Source organism: Pogona vitticeps, chromosome 3 (assembly GCF_051106095.1).
Source record: "Pogona vitticeps strain Pit_001003342236 chromosome 3, PviZW2.1, whole genome shotgun sequence".
NCBI lineage: Eukaryota > Metazoa > Chordata > Lepidosauria > Squamata > Agamidae > Pogona > Pogona vitticeps.
The window spans coordinates 234,109,380-234,125,371 of NC_135785.1; the positions used below are offsets into that span (position 1 = coordinate 234,109,380).

Below are 15,992 nucleotides of genomic sequence, written 5' to 3' on the forward strand. Positions count from 1 at the left end.
CCAACCTTGACAGACCTTTTGTAGCCTGATCTAGACTGCACTAAAACAGCCAATTCATCAGTTCCTTAAAATGCAAGATGAGGTGGTTCTGAGGGTCCAAGAACTATGAAATGTTTGTCTTTAATATTTATACAGGGAATGAAATTCTAATAATTACATCCAGTTCAGACAGGAAGTGCACTGCATAAACGAAAATTATTTCTGCATCGTGTTGGTGGGGCTGCCGCATCAGAAGACTGCTAACGTATTCACATTTACAAATTCTTTGGAAGGCCGTTTTTGAAACTCTCAATTATAACTCACCAATCTCTACAGCTAAGGCCTTCAAGAGCCCTTCTGTTCTGAGGAAAAACATAAACTTCTTCATAAGGGCCTCATGCATTTTTTATTAGTAGCAGCTTGACAGAAGATTACTAGACAATGGAAAATAACTGCAGGATACACCACACACTGATGGTTCTTGAGTATATGGAAAACAGTATTGTCAGAAAGACAGGAATTTTGAAGAAGAATGAACATGAAGTGATTTCTTTGTTTAAGTTTTAAAAAGTGTGTGAACAAGGGGGCCTTGAGTATATCTACCAATGGTCCATGCTTCTTTTTGGAAGTATACCACTGATTTAAAGGTAAAGAGAGAGGAGAACAAAAGGGCCTTTGTTTTAAAACTACTGTACTACTACTACAAGCACAGAGATTAAGGACAATAACAAAGCTCATCTTATTTCTGATATCTACTAAATATCTCTCCCATGGTGTAATAGTGCAAAAACTTCTAATGCATGAATGACTGAGTTGCATATATCCAAAGCAATTGTATTCTTTACAGAATGTCAAGCCAAGGGCTTTCAATTTAATGAAGTAACAATATTTATGGATGCCTATAGATTCGCCACCCATGTTATATACAAACTATAAACAAACAAAAAATTCAGTGTGGAATTAACCTATTTACCTTCCATAGGGGTTGGATGTGTAAAGATGTTGCAGCAAATCCATTGTTGTGGCATGTGATTTAATATTTTTAAATTTTTTAATACAAAATAGATTTTATGACAATATCCAACCAAAGAGTATATAATATACATGTGAAACATTAAACTGTTAACTACACGCTTCGTTAATAACATCCAGGGAGGTAAATGCATTCGTTTGTTGCTGTGAAAATGATGGAGAGTCTTAGGATTAAGAAGTTTTATTTGACAAAGGATTTTGAATTATCGAACACACTGCACCTCCAACAACCCTATTTGGCCATTCTTTTAAAGGAAAAGAAAGAAAGAATACCCCTCCTTGTCCCCTCTGTGCTTTGCATAAGCTGCTTGACAATCACAGGAAATAGAAAGTTTGTTCCTGCTTCCCAGTGAAGGAAAGGAGGAAGCTGCCAATTTCCCAAGATCATGAAGTAGTATAGTGGTGCCTTGCTTAACGACGTTAATTCCTTCCAGTGAAATCGCTGTAGAGCAAAAATGTCGTAAAGCGAAATAAAAAAGCCCATTGAAAGGCATTGAAACCTGGTTAATGCGTTCCAGTGGGCTGAAAACTCACCGTCCAGCGAAGATCATAGGGGAGGCCATTTTTGGTGCCTTTAGAGTGAGGAATCCATCCCTAAGCACATTGGAGAGCCATTTTGAGCACCCGGCGAACATTTTGAAAACCCAACGATCAGCTGTTTTGAATGTCGTAATGCGAAGAATCGGTTCCCGAAGCAGGGAACTGATTTTTGCAAAGCGAAAAAAACCCATCTAAAACATCGTCGTGATGCAGATTCGTCATTATACGGGTTAATCGTTAAGCGGGGCATGACTGTATAAGCAAAGGGACAGCTCAAGCCATCTGCTTTCCTTCATTCCTTGTGACCAAACCAAAACTGAGTGATGCTGCCCATAAATACACACAAACAGTACCCTAAAAGGTAGGCATTGATCATGGATTGTATGATTTATGATGGTCCATGCAATATGGGGTCACCAGGAAAAGGAGCAAACCACCCCATTCCTACAGCAGACCAACCTATGGGGCAGATCTCCATCTGAGCACAGCCTGCACTGCAGTCCACAAGTTTACTTTATCAGCTTCTTCTCCCCTCTGCAAGGGTGGGGGATCTATTAAGATGATCTACCCTCAGAGACTAATGGATCTGGATGGTTTCCTGAATGCTCTGGGGGATTATCCGTCTGATATGGTCGGTGCTCCTGTTGAAGCTCAGGTCATCCTATGGAATAGGGAGATGACCCAGGTGGTTGACACGATTGTGCCTAAGCGCCCTCTCCCTACACACAGAGCCCAAACAGCTCCTTGGTATACTTCTGAACTATGGGTGATGAAGCGAGAGGGGAGACGGCTGGAGCTCAGGTGGAAGAAATCCCACTGGGAGTCCAATCAAACAGGACTTAGAGCCCATTATTGGGCCTATTTTGTGGCATTATGGCTGGTGAAATGGCAATATTTCTCCGGCCATATTGCTTCCCCAGAATTTCATCCAGCAGAGCTGTTTCAGGTGGTCCAGGATCTTCTTCAACCGGGAAATCCGGTGGAGGTCCCGGACTGCTCATCAGCTTGCTGTGATGAATTTACCATTCATTTTGAGGGAAAAATCGCTCAGATTCACAGTGGGCTAGACTCCACCATTATTGTAGAATCAGAGGATGTGTCCAAGGTGCCATGTTTAGGTCAAGTATTAATGGATTAGTTTCAATTGTTGAGACCTGAGTATGTGGATACGGTGTTTGGATCTATCCGTTCTACCACCACTCCTCTCAACCCTTGCCCATCTTGGCTAATTGAAAGATCTGCCAGGGGGGTTCGCACCTGGGTCCAGGAGGTTATGAATGCCTCTTTGAGAGAGGGAGTGGTCCCTACTACCTTGAAAGAGGCAGTGATTTGGCCACTCCTAAAAAAGCCTATTCTGGACTCAAGGCTGGTGGCTAACTACCGACCAGTGGCAAACCTCCCTTATTTGGGCAAAGTGTAGGAGCAGGTTCTGGCTGGGCAACTCCAGGCACTGCTGGATGAAATGGATTTTCTGGAGGAAAATTTTTCAGGCCGGGTTTTGGTACGGAGACTGCCTTCGTCAACCTGTACGATGACCTTTGCCGGGAGAGAGACCGGGGGAGTGTGACCCTGTTGATACTCCTGGGCCTCTCAGTGGCTTCTGACACCATCAACCATGGTGTCCTTCTGGATAGGCTGGCTGGGTTGGGAACTGGAGTACTGCTTTATGGTAGTTCCACTCCTTCCTGGCTGACCAGGGTGGTGCTGGGAGACAGTTTCTCTGTCCCATAGCATTTATGTCATGGGGTTCCTCAGGGCTCGATATTGTCCCCCATGCTATTTAACATCTACATGAAACCGCTGGAAGAGGTCATCAGGAGGTTTGGGCTGAGGAATCAGCAATATGCTGACAACACTCCACTCTATCTCTCATTTTCCACTAATCCAGGTGAGGCGGTTTCTGAGCTGAACTCGTGTCTGGACCTGATAATGGACTGGATGAGCGTTAATAAATTGAAACTCAATCCAGACAAGATGGAGGTGCTGTTAGTAGGTTCTTCGCTGGACAGGCTGGAGGGCCATTTTCCTGCCCTGAATGGGGTTACATTCCCCTTAAGGGACAGGATCCACAGCCTGGGGGTGCTCCTGGACCCCAGTCTAAATCTGGAAACCCAGGTGGACTCAGTGACCATGGGCGCCTTGCTTCAGCTGCAAAAATTATACCAGCTACGGCCCTACTTGGATGAATGGAGTGTCATGACGGTTACACATGCACTGGTAACATCTCGTATAGATTACTGCAATGCACTCTACGGGCTGCCTTTGAAGATGGTCCGGCAACTGCAACTGGTCCAGAATCGAGCTGCACAGCTGGTGAGTGGTGGGACCACTAGGGAACACATTAAGCTGATTCTGTTTAAATTACATTGGCTACCAGTTGCTGCCCGGGCCCAATGTAAAGTGCTTGTTTTGACATATAAAGCCCTAAACGGCTTGGGCTCTGGATACCTGACGGACAGCCTCCTTCCATATGAACCTACCCAGCAGTTAAGAATTAGCCAGGGGGGCCCTTGGAAAGAGCCATCCCTCAAGGAGGTAAGAGGGATGGCTTGTAGACAAAGGGCCTTTTCGGCAGCTGCCTTCAGACTATGGAACACCATCCCAACTGAGATTCGTCTGGCACCAATGCTGATGACATTTCGGCGCCAGGTCAAAACCTTCCTGTTCCAGAAGGCTTTTAATTAAAATAATATCAGCTGTGGGTCCTGATGGCAATTTTAAGAGTACAGTATATATTTTAATTGTATTTTAATTGTTTTATCTTTTTATTGTATTTTAATTGTTGTAAGCCACCCAGAGACCTTTGGGTAGAGTGGGCCGCATATAAGTTAAATAAATAAATAAATAAATAAATAAATAAATAAATAAATAAATATCCACACATAAACATGCAAACACAAACCTCTCTATTTTGTTGTTTAGTCATTAAGTCATGTCCGACTCTTCGTGACCCCATGGACCAGAGCACGCCAGGCCCTCCTGTCTTCCACTGCCTCCCAGAGTTTGGTCAAATTCATGTTGGTAGCTTCAATGACACTGTCCTGCCATCTCAGCTCTCTATATCTGTATCTATATTTATGGGGGCCATTTATGCATCAGCAAAAAAGAAGATTCTTAAAATGAGGGTTTTTATATCCTTGAAATTTAGAATGGTTTCTGAGCCTATTAAAACAGAGATATCTTTATGTTGAAAAAAATAGTAAGTTTTAGTTGTTTTGTGGTTTAGCCAAGAAAATTACCACAGCCTTTTGCCAGCCATTATTGGAATGGTAAATTCCTCTCACATAGCAATTATGACAGACATGGTTAACTTGTTCCATATAGAAAGCAATCCACCTCTATGGATTTAGTAATTTTTCTGAACCAAAAGGAGGACAATGGTTTTTACTGTAGGAACTGAAGGGCAACTTCTTTAATTAAAATCAGGAGGCATTGAAAAAATTAGGATGCAAAGATTTGGAATGTGGCCAAACCACATTTTTTCATTTGAAAACTAATACACTAAGAAACGAAAGGCTGAACATATAATTAGATAAGCAAAAATGATCAAATATTTTTTCATTATCTCTTACTTCCAGCAACACAGTACATTTTCTACAAGTCTGGAAGAAAGCCCGCTATTGTGTGGAACTGAGAGCATTTCTCAAATTTTAAAAAAGCACCCTCGTACTTTTAAGGATATATATTTCGAAAAACAATCCATCTAACAATTTGCATTTTAAGAAGACATATATTTCAGCCTGTACCTATAAGTTAGTTCCATAGACCAGTGGTCCCCAAACTTGTGCCTCCAGATATTCTTGGAGTACAACTCCCAGAAGCCTTCACCACCACCTCTGCTGGCCATGATTTCTGGGAGTTGAAATCCAAGAACATCTGGAGACCCAATATTGGAGATTGCCCATATACTTTAGTAAGATTTGCTTCTGAATGGCCATATATAAGACAACGATGGCAAATTGAAATTCTGTGTATACTTACCTGGATATAAGCTCTGTTGAACACTGAGGGACAGGATTGGACTATTCAAATTTTGCATTTTAAGAGGAAAATTGGTTTAAATTATGTATTTCCTAACATATATATTTTGATTTTAAACAAATACATATACATATTTATGATGCATATACACATTTATGATCTATATGAATTCCTTCCATCCATCCTTTAAAAGATGGGCGAAATAAGGTTGCTGGAGATGCAGTGTGTTTGATCCTTGCATGACCGCAAATAACATATCACATCTCTAAGCATGATTCAGAACAATCCAGGCTGGGATAATTTGGCCATGTACTGGTACACCCACTTCAAGATGCATTCCCACAAATCAGCTAGATTTAGGCTGAATATCCAAAACATCTTCTTAACTGTTAGAGCAATACAATAATGGTACCAATTCCCTTGAGAGATGATGACGGCTCCAAAACCAGAGGCATTCAAGAGAAAATTTAACAACCATCTGTCAGATCTGCTTTGATTTGGTTTCCTGCCTTGAGCAGGAGATTGGGCTCAATAGCCTTACAGGCCACTTCCAACTCCAGCATTCTATGACATACGGTTAACGAGTAAACACCTGTTAAAGATCAGAGTTGGCCCTACCATTAGGAAGTATGAGGCAATTACCTCAGGCAACAAAAAATGGGAGATGGAAAAGAACTGATGGGTACTAGTGAGTTGTTGGGGTACAGCATTGTACATTAATGTTAATAGTCTACGGCCTGCTCTGTAAGCCTCTCTTCTGTCACAAAGCTTTTGTCTTCATACAGACAGGGGAGGATGTTACTCAGCTGCCTGCACTGAAGTATAAGATTCAACTGTCAGTCTGGTTGATTTGTGTTTGTGAAAAGGAGCAGACAGCATCTTGCTTTAGCTTCAGGCAATACAGAAAATTATGTGGACACCAATAACCAGACCATTTAGAATTGTGAAAGGAAAACAAAGGGGTTGTTTAAAAAAAGAAAATATTTATTATAATGGGTATTTCACTCTCAAATTTCATTTGGAACTTCAAAGTGTATCAGCAGAAAGTCCTGAAGGGGAAAAGAAAAAACAGAGCAAAACCCAAACAACACGCCCCCCCCCCAACTCCAACAGAGATCACTGTGAGGTGCGCAATCCAAATGTATGTTAGGTGATTTAGACCACTAAAAATCAAACATTTACCACAAGCTTTCTTGAAGGGCAGTTACTGGGCACAACAATGGTGGAAAGTGACACTCCCTGCTGGAAGACCTTTTGGAGACAGCAGCAGTGACCCGCAAGCTCACTTTGTTAGTGCTTGTTGGAAGAAGAAAATGCAAACAACTTCTAGATATTCATACACTGAAACCTCCTGATGAGGCAGAATTTATTTCAAAGTGAAGCAAAAGTTAGTGTAAGAAGATGAGACTGCCAGGTCACAAGGGAGTTACTAGGGAATAGCAAGGGAGAAGTACAAATGTCGCTAACTAAGCAACTACATTAAAGCCAAGGGGACATCTAGTTGCTGATTGGCACAGAGGTGAAATGAGGAGCTGAGCAGGGCTCTTAAGCACAGGCCATTTTGGAAGTCACTCATTCATACAGTCACCACCACACGTCAGAGATTACTTGGCATATAACAGCAGGAAAACAAGGCAATCAGTTCTGATTTGGACAGCAAAATGTTGTGGTAGCACTGTGTTAAAAATATAAATATCAAATAAATTACTTTTTGACATTACAACTTTCTGAATCCTTGTCTGTTCTGAGGGGACTGTAGTCTAAAAATTTAATTTTTCTATACTTTGATCCACTTGGCATGTATTGCTAATAAATCTGCCTTCTGGATTATTACTTGTAAATTCTAATTAGAAATTGCCTGGATTACTAAAGTCATTCCAGTAAGATTTGTTCTTTAGGTTGTGATTCTTTTACATTTATTTCAAATCTTTGAAAGAATAACATAGTTAACAGGAAAAATAAAGTGATAAACATACAGCAATTGAGAGTTCAAAGTTTTCTTCTGCTATATTTAATAAGTTTTTTTATTTGTTTGGTTTGTTTTCTTTGGTAATCTTTTCCAGAGTGGATGGAGCAAAATCAACATATGTACATTTGTTAATCTCTTTCATCTTCTGAATGATCTACCCTACTATTTTTCATGAAAAAAAAAATCAATACTTATTTTATGCTTGAGTTACATATCAAACTACCATATCTCATTCAGAAGATGGAACTTAAATATCGACCTTTAAAATACCGTTAGTTTTACTAATTTGACTGTCTCCTGTAGCTTGATGAACACTGCTTTTGGTAGCTTCTGCATGTACTTTAAGAAACGTCACTCTAGAAATTGAGAATATTGTAAATATATAATATGGGTTTATAATTTACTTCCAGTATTTCACATTTTATATAATTCAAGAGGCAAATTAAAGAACTTGAAGGTTAGTACAATTTGAGCATTTAACTGATTGCTGTAGACACCACAGTCTGGTATTTTTAATGATATAATACATTTCCACCATAGTTTTACAAAATCACCTTATTAACATCATTATAAAATCAATATTCTCCATTTATTGGATTTTTCTCAGATAACCAATGGGGTCAAACATCTCTGTGTCATGATATTGAAATAATTTTCCTTCATATTTAAAAAAATGATTTGAGAATCCCACAAAAGAAAAAACTCCAAAGTTCAGCTGGCAATATACTGTTGAGGGTCACTTCTCCCATCTCCTAGTCCTAGGCCAGTAAGAGCCTAATGCATAGAGAATATGGTCTCTTCAGAAGTCTTTAAATGTTTGTACTCTTAATTCCTTTCCCTTCCCTCTTCTATGATTAAGAGCTGAAATTATCCTTTAATGAGCTCAGGTCAAGATATGGGGGCGGGGGACGGTGTCAGGTGTCATGACATGTCCAGAGTCCAGTTTGGCGGGATGGACTGAATTTGCAAGGCTTTCAGGCAGTTTCATTATCAATTTCATTGATATCCATTATTCTTTAAATAGTAAGTGAAATACTCCCTAATCTCAGATTTTTTTTTAAAAAAATAATTAATATAAATAAAAAAAAAATCCTAAACAGATTAAATGACTCTTTCTCTCCACTTAATGATTTGGAAAGGGAAATTTTGTCAGTTTTGCTTTCTCCTATGCACCGAATTTTAAAACCCTAAGTACTACCCAGCTGAAAGAACTCTGCAAATTTTGGTAAGCTTTTTAAAGACAAGAAATGAAATATCCCACCATCCTGTGAATGTAGTTAATACAGATACTCCTGGGGGAGGGGAGCATGTTTACATGCTTACTACACATAGGTGTTAAAAATGACTATGTGTTTCAGGAGAAAAAGAGACAGCAGCCCTTCTTTAGTATTAACCTACAAGGTCCCAAGAATCAATGGATCAATCTTCCAGTTGTGTCCTACATAACATTTCTTACAGTCTGAAGTTTATCTCTTGATCATGAAGAAATTTGCTCTGATCCAGTAAAACACTTACATTCTCAAGAATATGTATATATTCTTGTCATGTAGTTTGGTGCCAACAGTAGTGCATATCCCAGAGGCAGGTACCAGAGATGCCTGGTTACCTTGCCTCTGCCCCACCTGGTGAGTTCCGAACCCCAGGTTCGTGATATCATGTTGACAGCCAGTTCCTGAACAGCTAAGACTCAGAAGACCCTCACCATCACCAGCCACCCAAGTCTTTAGGCTGCCATCCCAACAAGAGAATGTTGGGATCCTCAACACTGAGATGTTGGTAGCTATATACAGCACATTGAACCTTTGGAACTAATTGCTACTCCATTCACCATCCCACTAGTGTGACCTATTTAACTGTAACACCATCCCTGATCAGCCCATCCTTGCCTCATAGGGCCCTCCGTACAGGATAGGTGAAAATTACCCACACCTTTTTTTCAATATGCCTACCAGGTGATATGGGTCCAAAATTCCTATCCAGCCCTGAAATGACCAAGTCTTGCACTGAACCCTGAGGGCAGGTGGGTGAGTTGCTATGCATTCAGCAGAGGCCTGAGCAAGGGCAGGGTCACCTTATATAGGCCCTTTTCTCACCCTGCTCTGGCAGGCCCAGGCAGCCAATCAGCGCTCCAGGCAGCTTTTCTTCCCATCCAAGGAAGGCAGGCAAATCTGCCTTGTATGCACAGCCATTAGGCATGTCCTGTAGTGAGGCATAATAAATACCTCCTTTTCTACCTACCAATTTCATTGTTTTGCTCCTTTCCTTCTTCCTCTGTGGTGTAGTGTATCACTGATAGGAGCAATGTGGCATATCACTGATAGGAGCAATGTGTTCCACCCAGATACCTATTGACACAGATGGTAGAAACTGAGTAGCTCAGTTACTGAGGGTGGCAGAGGGATGGTGCGAGAGACAGAGACAGCACCACGACTTTTGAATGGGGAAATAATTTATGTATGGACTCTTAGAAATGTTAGGATGTAATGCAATTCTCACTTGTTTATAAGGTACTCCCCCAAATATTTATATATGCATCTGGTCTCTTTACATACCATATTTTTCACTCCATAAGACGCACCTTTCCATAAGACGCACCAATTTTTAAGGAGAAAAAAACAGGAAAATATAATCTGCTTTCTTCGCTCCATAAGACGCACAGACTTTCCACCCCCCTGTTTTGTGGGGGAAAAGTGTGTCTTATGGTGCGAAAAATACGGTAATTGCTATGTGATAAGAAGTCCATTGTGTGACTGAAAACAAAAGAATATACAAGTATTCATATCTCTCAACCCCACCTCAGCTTAAATCACAAACAGTTCAAACAAAAGGAGGGGTACAAGGTTAAATGATCAAGTGAAAAAGATTACATATCTCATCTATTTTAGCAATTTCTTTTGGACATTTAAGAGCTTGTACACTCATATGAGATGTACTGAAGCAGCAGCTACTCAGCAGTCTTGTCATGCCAGTTAATGCATGAGGGATACTCTATAGATTTACCAGATGAGCGGGATATACATCAAATAAATAAATAAATAAATAAAATAAAAACCATTTGCCAAAATGGCAAATCAAGTGAGCAAATTTTCCCAACTTTTTGAAAGTTGTTATCACTCCCTCTTTCAGGTTGCATGGGAGACAGTATATCCAGCTTCTGTTGTAATGACAATATATGGAAATTATTGTAAAATATTTTCTCCCTTTTTTTGCAGTTGGGGCAAAGAAATCCTCATTTCTAATTACAAATGAGGAAAACGTCTGGGAGAGGAAGGAGAGCCCAAATTCATACAGCTGCAGATCTTGTGCACACAGAGATGGTAACACTTCCTACGGGCTATCAACATTTATCAAACACTGCACTGTCTTTGCTGTCTTACAAATGAAGTGTATTAGATCTTCCACATCTATAGCTGTATATGGCAGCTTAGTCTTGCAGTGAATTCATATTGATCTGGAACAGAGCCAGCTGTCCACTACTCATCTGCAGAATTGGTGCACTAGCAGTAGCGCAGAGTGCAAAGTGGACTAATAGGACATTCTGCTCCTGTAAAGCTTAATCCAGCTCAAGTTAGGACAAAACAAGAAGTGGCACTTGTCATGTAGTTTAGTGTTGTGTTGCTGATTTTTTTTTGATAATTCAGGAATACATCAAGGGTGCAGACTTAGGCAATACATCTTTGAAAAGAAATAATTAATTATGTAGCTGATTAAAATAATTTGTAGTTACCCACTGCTCATTGCTTTTCTATTGTCCTTTTAAATTACCACAGATACACATACCCTATACATTCAGACTGGTAACAGACTGACAAAAAAACTTGAAAAATTGTATGGAGTCACCTCTAAAATTTCCTTTAAAAGTACTGTAACTAATAAGCAAATTGGAAACAGCAGATTACTCTCCTGTAATTGTAGTTCTTCAAGTGGACCTCTGTGATTCACACTGTGGGTGATTTGCACCTATGCAGAGCCTCTTCGGAATATTCTAGAGCTTTTTCAGTAGCAAAAAACCACATTAGAATAGACCCCTCCCCCTTGGTATATGTACGTTGGCGCCAGGACTCTCCCTTCAGTTGTGTCAACCAACACAAGGATAAAAATATTGCATGGCATGACAGAGGGGAGGTCAGGTGGTTTGCGTGGATCACAGACACTTGAAGAACTACAATTACAGGTGAGTAACCTGCTGTTCTTCTTCGTGGCCTCTGTGAATCAACTGTGGGTGAGTAGCAAGCTGTCTTACCCGGAGACAGGTTGTCATGCCAAGGTGGAAGCCAAAACAGCACGTGTGAATGTTGTGTCAGACTTCTGTCAAACATCCAATCTATAATGCCGGATGAAGGTAGATGGTTGTGCCCACATAGCTGAGGTGCAGATGTTGGGGAGAGGCACACCATGTAGGAATGCTGTAGAGGTCGCCAATGCCCTGGTGGAATGAGGGCGAATAGCTTGAGGGACCGGCTGTTGAGCAAGCTGGTATGTAAGCCAAATAGTAGAGGCAACCCAGCAAGAAATCATCTGAGGAGTGAGTTGTAGACTTTTAAGAAGTTGATGAGTGACAAAAAGGCATGGGGAACATCAAAAAGTTTGTGTACACGACAAATAAAAGGAGAGGGCCGGTTCGGTGGATGCATGGGTAGGTCTATAGAGTAAATCAAGACTGGGGATGCCGAGCAAGAGGAGTGGTCTCCATCATTACGAGCCAAAAAATATGGGGTCACCGGGGCTGCGAATGCTTTGTGGGTGGAAGCATGTTTCTTGACTGCCCTGATATTTGCAGGTGGTGGATGAAAAGTTATATGATGGCTGTGTATCTGAGTGATAAGGCCTCTTTGACACAGAAGGTTGTTGAGATGGAGGTTTTTGGTGTGATGCTAAAACTGAATCAGAGGAAGCAACTGGTTGAGCATCCGCAGCCGGGCAGGTTAGAGAAGCACTGATCAGGGCAAATGTCTACCCAATGAGTGTGCTGGGTGTGGTGTTGGTCAACACATGCTTGCGGAATTGCCTCATATACTGAATGCTCCTGATAGCACAGCCCGATGGTACAGAATAGGGCACTGTGTCCGGCTGAGGCTCAGGTTCCTCTCTCTCCGGGGAGGCATCAGTGGACAGGTTAGGAGGAGAGATGGAATATTGCGGACTATTAGGTGAGGAAGTAAGACGGTCCACTCACTCGTCCCATGTCAGTGACTGAGAAACCGGTTGATGAGATGGAAGTCCTTCATCATCAGAGGGCGAACCGACAGAAATTAAATCGCCGGGTTCAGAGACCTATTGTGGGGTCCTTGATTTGGTTTGTTTAGATTACATTGGTTGCAAGGGCCCCGGTACCAGATCGGAAGGAGGCTTTCGATTTTTGGAAGGCTTTGATGTCAAAGTTTTCGACGTCAACTGTTTGGATCTATGCATCTTAGAAGTTTTCGATGAAGTGGAAGGTAATCAGAATGAGATGGAGTAGTGGAGGAACGATGTTTCGATGATTCTGCAATGGCTTTTTCCATGGCTTTAGCCTGTGAGGTGGTTTTACATGGAGGTTGAGCCATAAGATTTGCTGGTTGAAAGGACTGTTCCCAGAGATGGAGTTGGAGTCGAGACAGATGAGAACGGAGGACTCCTCATTTAAAGTTTTTACAATGAGGCCATGAGGAGGCTTGATGTGCCTCACCTAGACAAAAAAGGCACTTTGTGTGACCATCTAATAGGGGGATCTTATTATCGCAAATCACTGAGAGGGATGCGACTGCCAGAGGCCGAGGCACGGAGGAAAAAACTAAAAACAGTAAAAAGAACTTATTTCGCTTTCAGACTCACAGAAGATAGAAATATGAGGTTCTTCAATGTGGCGGTTGAAAGAAACTGAAGGGAGAGTCCTAGTGTCAAGGTATTTATACCGAGGGAGAAGGGTCTATTCTAATGTGTTTTTTGCTACCGGAGAAGCTCTAGAATATTCCGAAGAGGCTCCATGCAGGCTCAGATCACCCACAGTGGATTCACAGAGGCCACAAAGAAGAACATTGCTTGTTGCATCAGGAAGATGCCATTGTTCACCATGATGATTATGTCAATTAGATACGCGAATGGTATGGTACGGAGGGAATTCCGTTGTCTATGTTGTCAATGCACCTAAATAGGCAGAATTTGATTCAGCTCACAGGGGTCATGCAAGTTCGCTTACTGCCCAAGGTGGGAAAAGTGTCGCCACCCAGTGCCCAACTGCCCACTATACACACTTCCTGGTGTGGCAAAATGCATGGCTTAGTCCTGCTCCTCAGGACTAAGCCATGGAGGAAGGGGCACTGGAATTCTGCTGCCAGGATGTGTTACCTCAGCTCACTGCTACTGTAGTGTGAAAGTCTTTTATTTTAAATGCAATGTGTTTTACCTCTTCACCATTAGTTATAAATATATGCATAAGTTAGCAGTTGGATTCTGTCATAGGGTAAATTCTCCCTTCTATGTCTTTAACCCCTTGCCTGGATATTAAGGGACAACGTTTACCTTCTACAAGGACCTTGAAGCATACCGAAAAAATGCTTTCTTGTTTTTTCAACAGTCTGAACTCATCTTTGCAAATCCGCCCTTCCTTTGCCCTCAGCCTGCTTGAAATTGTTGTGTACCTACTTCGATGCCTTTGGAGCTATTACAGAACCTCTTGAGAGCATTCTTAGTCTCTTTGTGTGCTTTTGTTTTTAAACCATGTCACCTACTTTAAGGAAAGAGAAAAACAGCAAGTGAGGGTTGGGGAAAGGAGTACTGTACTGAAATAAACTATTCCTAGGTAAAGTCCTTTTAATTCAAATGGGATTCCTGAAGCTGAACAAGAATGTGGAAGGCAAAGAACCAAAAGTGTACTCAAAGAAAAAGAGCAAAGAACCAGCTTTCTAACATACAGGAATGTAAATTAATTAATTAACTAACTAACTAACTAACTAACTAACTAACTAACTAACTAACTAACTAACTAACTAACTAACTAACTAGTTAGTTAGTTAGTTAGTTAGTTAGTTAGTTAGTTAGTTAGTTAGTTAGCTAATTAATTAATTAATTAATTAATTAATTCCCCTTCAGAATTTATTGAACTACAGACATAAACAGGCAGGTGCACTTACTTGAAACAATTTCCAAAGAGATAAATTTGCATGTATAACAAAACCAAAGCCAGTTTGCTATTATGGCATCTTCAAGTCTTTCAAAGTAAAACAATACTTTTCTTTTTGTTCTCATTATGCATTTATTTCACAATGTGTCATATTGTCACATGACTACATCTGAGATTTAAAGGGAACAAAACAAAATTAGAAACCAATCCTTCTTGCCAGTGAGGTTCCACAATCGTTTTTTAATCAGTTACATTTACCTTTCCTCCCATGAGCTCAAGATGATATACACATCTCCCTTCCTCCCCAGCTTAGAGTCACAACAAAATAATGTTGTGAGGTTGAGGAGGAGTGAGCAGCTCAAGATCACTTAGAGAGTTTCATGGCTCTTCTTGAAATCTGAACCTGGATTTCCCAAAATCCCCATCAAACCATATTACATGCGCAAGCATTCGTACATATAAATTATATTCAAAATCCAAGGTGGGGTATTATACAATCACTACTGCATCTGGTCAGGTTTATAAGACTTTTTGCTTCATGTCTAGAGCGCGCAATTTTATAATATAACTAAAATCTCTCCTTGTTACTGAGTTTTAAGCACATATGTAAATCTTTGCTTGTTTAGTTCTCAGGCATGAATGAAAAATGTTAATGTTAATTCTTCTTGTTGTTAGATTCTGCATTTTTTGTGTTCTGGCACTTTTTGCAAAAAAAATAAATAAATCACGGCCATGTTTCGTTTCGTTACATAAAACATTTTTGCTGAAAACCTTATACAGTATTTTGCATAGAAGCAAAATGATTTTAATGCAAAAGAGCAAGTATGACTTTTTTGTTCACAGGTTGAATACTACTGCTACATAAAAGAAGTGTTCGTATTTTTTGATGGGGTCTTATACTTGGAAAAAAAGAAATATTTTTACAGCCTTAATTTTTTAGTGATGTAATAATTAGACATGGGAGATTTGTCTTCAACCTGATTAATGCCTACCCCCAGTACCCACTGGTTCACTTACTGTGCGGTGCACAACGCATGTGGCCAGCAGCATTAGCTGCATGCCAATTGCAGCAGTATCCCAGCTGGCACTGCCCTACCTCCTTGCTCAGCCAGCCACTAAGTGGCTGAGTAGGGAGACTTGTCATCCCGCCCCCTTCCCGGCATGCTGGCAAGATTTGTCTTCGTCGTCCATGTCTTCTTCTCCCAAGACAAATCTCCCATGTCCAGTCATAATAGTATTATTCAACTTATAACTGACATTTTTCAGAATACAATTTCTTTGTTTCCTTAGTTATTCAACCCACATTTTCTAAACAACAGTGTAATAAACGTTTTAATTTATTAAATTTCGCAGGACATTTTACACTATCACTGTGCCAACCCTCATTCA

At 40.6% G+C, this 15,992-nt stretch overlaps 2 protein-coding genes across 4 annotated transcripts in view; one reads left to right on the top strand and one right to left on the bottom strand.

The window, feature by feature from the left end:
* LOC110074022 (uncharacterized) overlaps positions 1-12,920 on the top strand; it is a 36,429-nt gene extending 23,509 nt beyond the window's left edge. Inside the window, exon 2 of the mRNA XM_078389967.1 lies at positions 136-12,920. The gene's annotated coding sequence lies outside the window, so the exon portion shown is untranslated. The remainder of the gene's footprint in view (positions 1-135) is intronic.
* Positions 1-15,992, bottom strand: part of LSAMP (limbic system associated membrane protein) — a 1,273,416-nt gene that overhangs the window by 1,046,041 nt on the left and 211,383 nt on the right. The window lies entirely within an intron of this gene.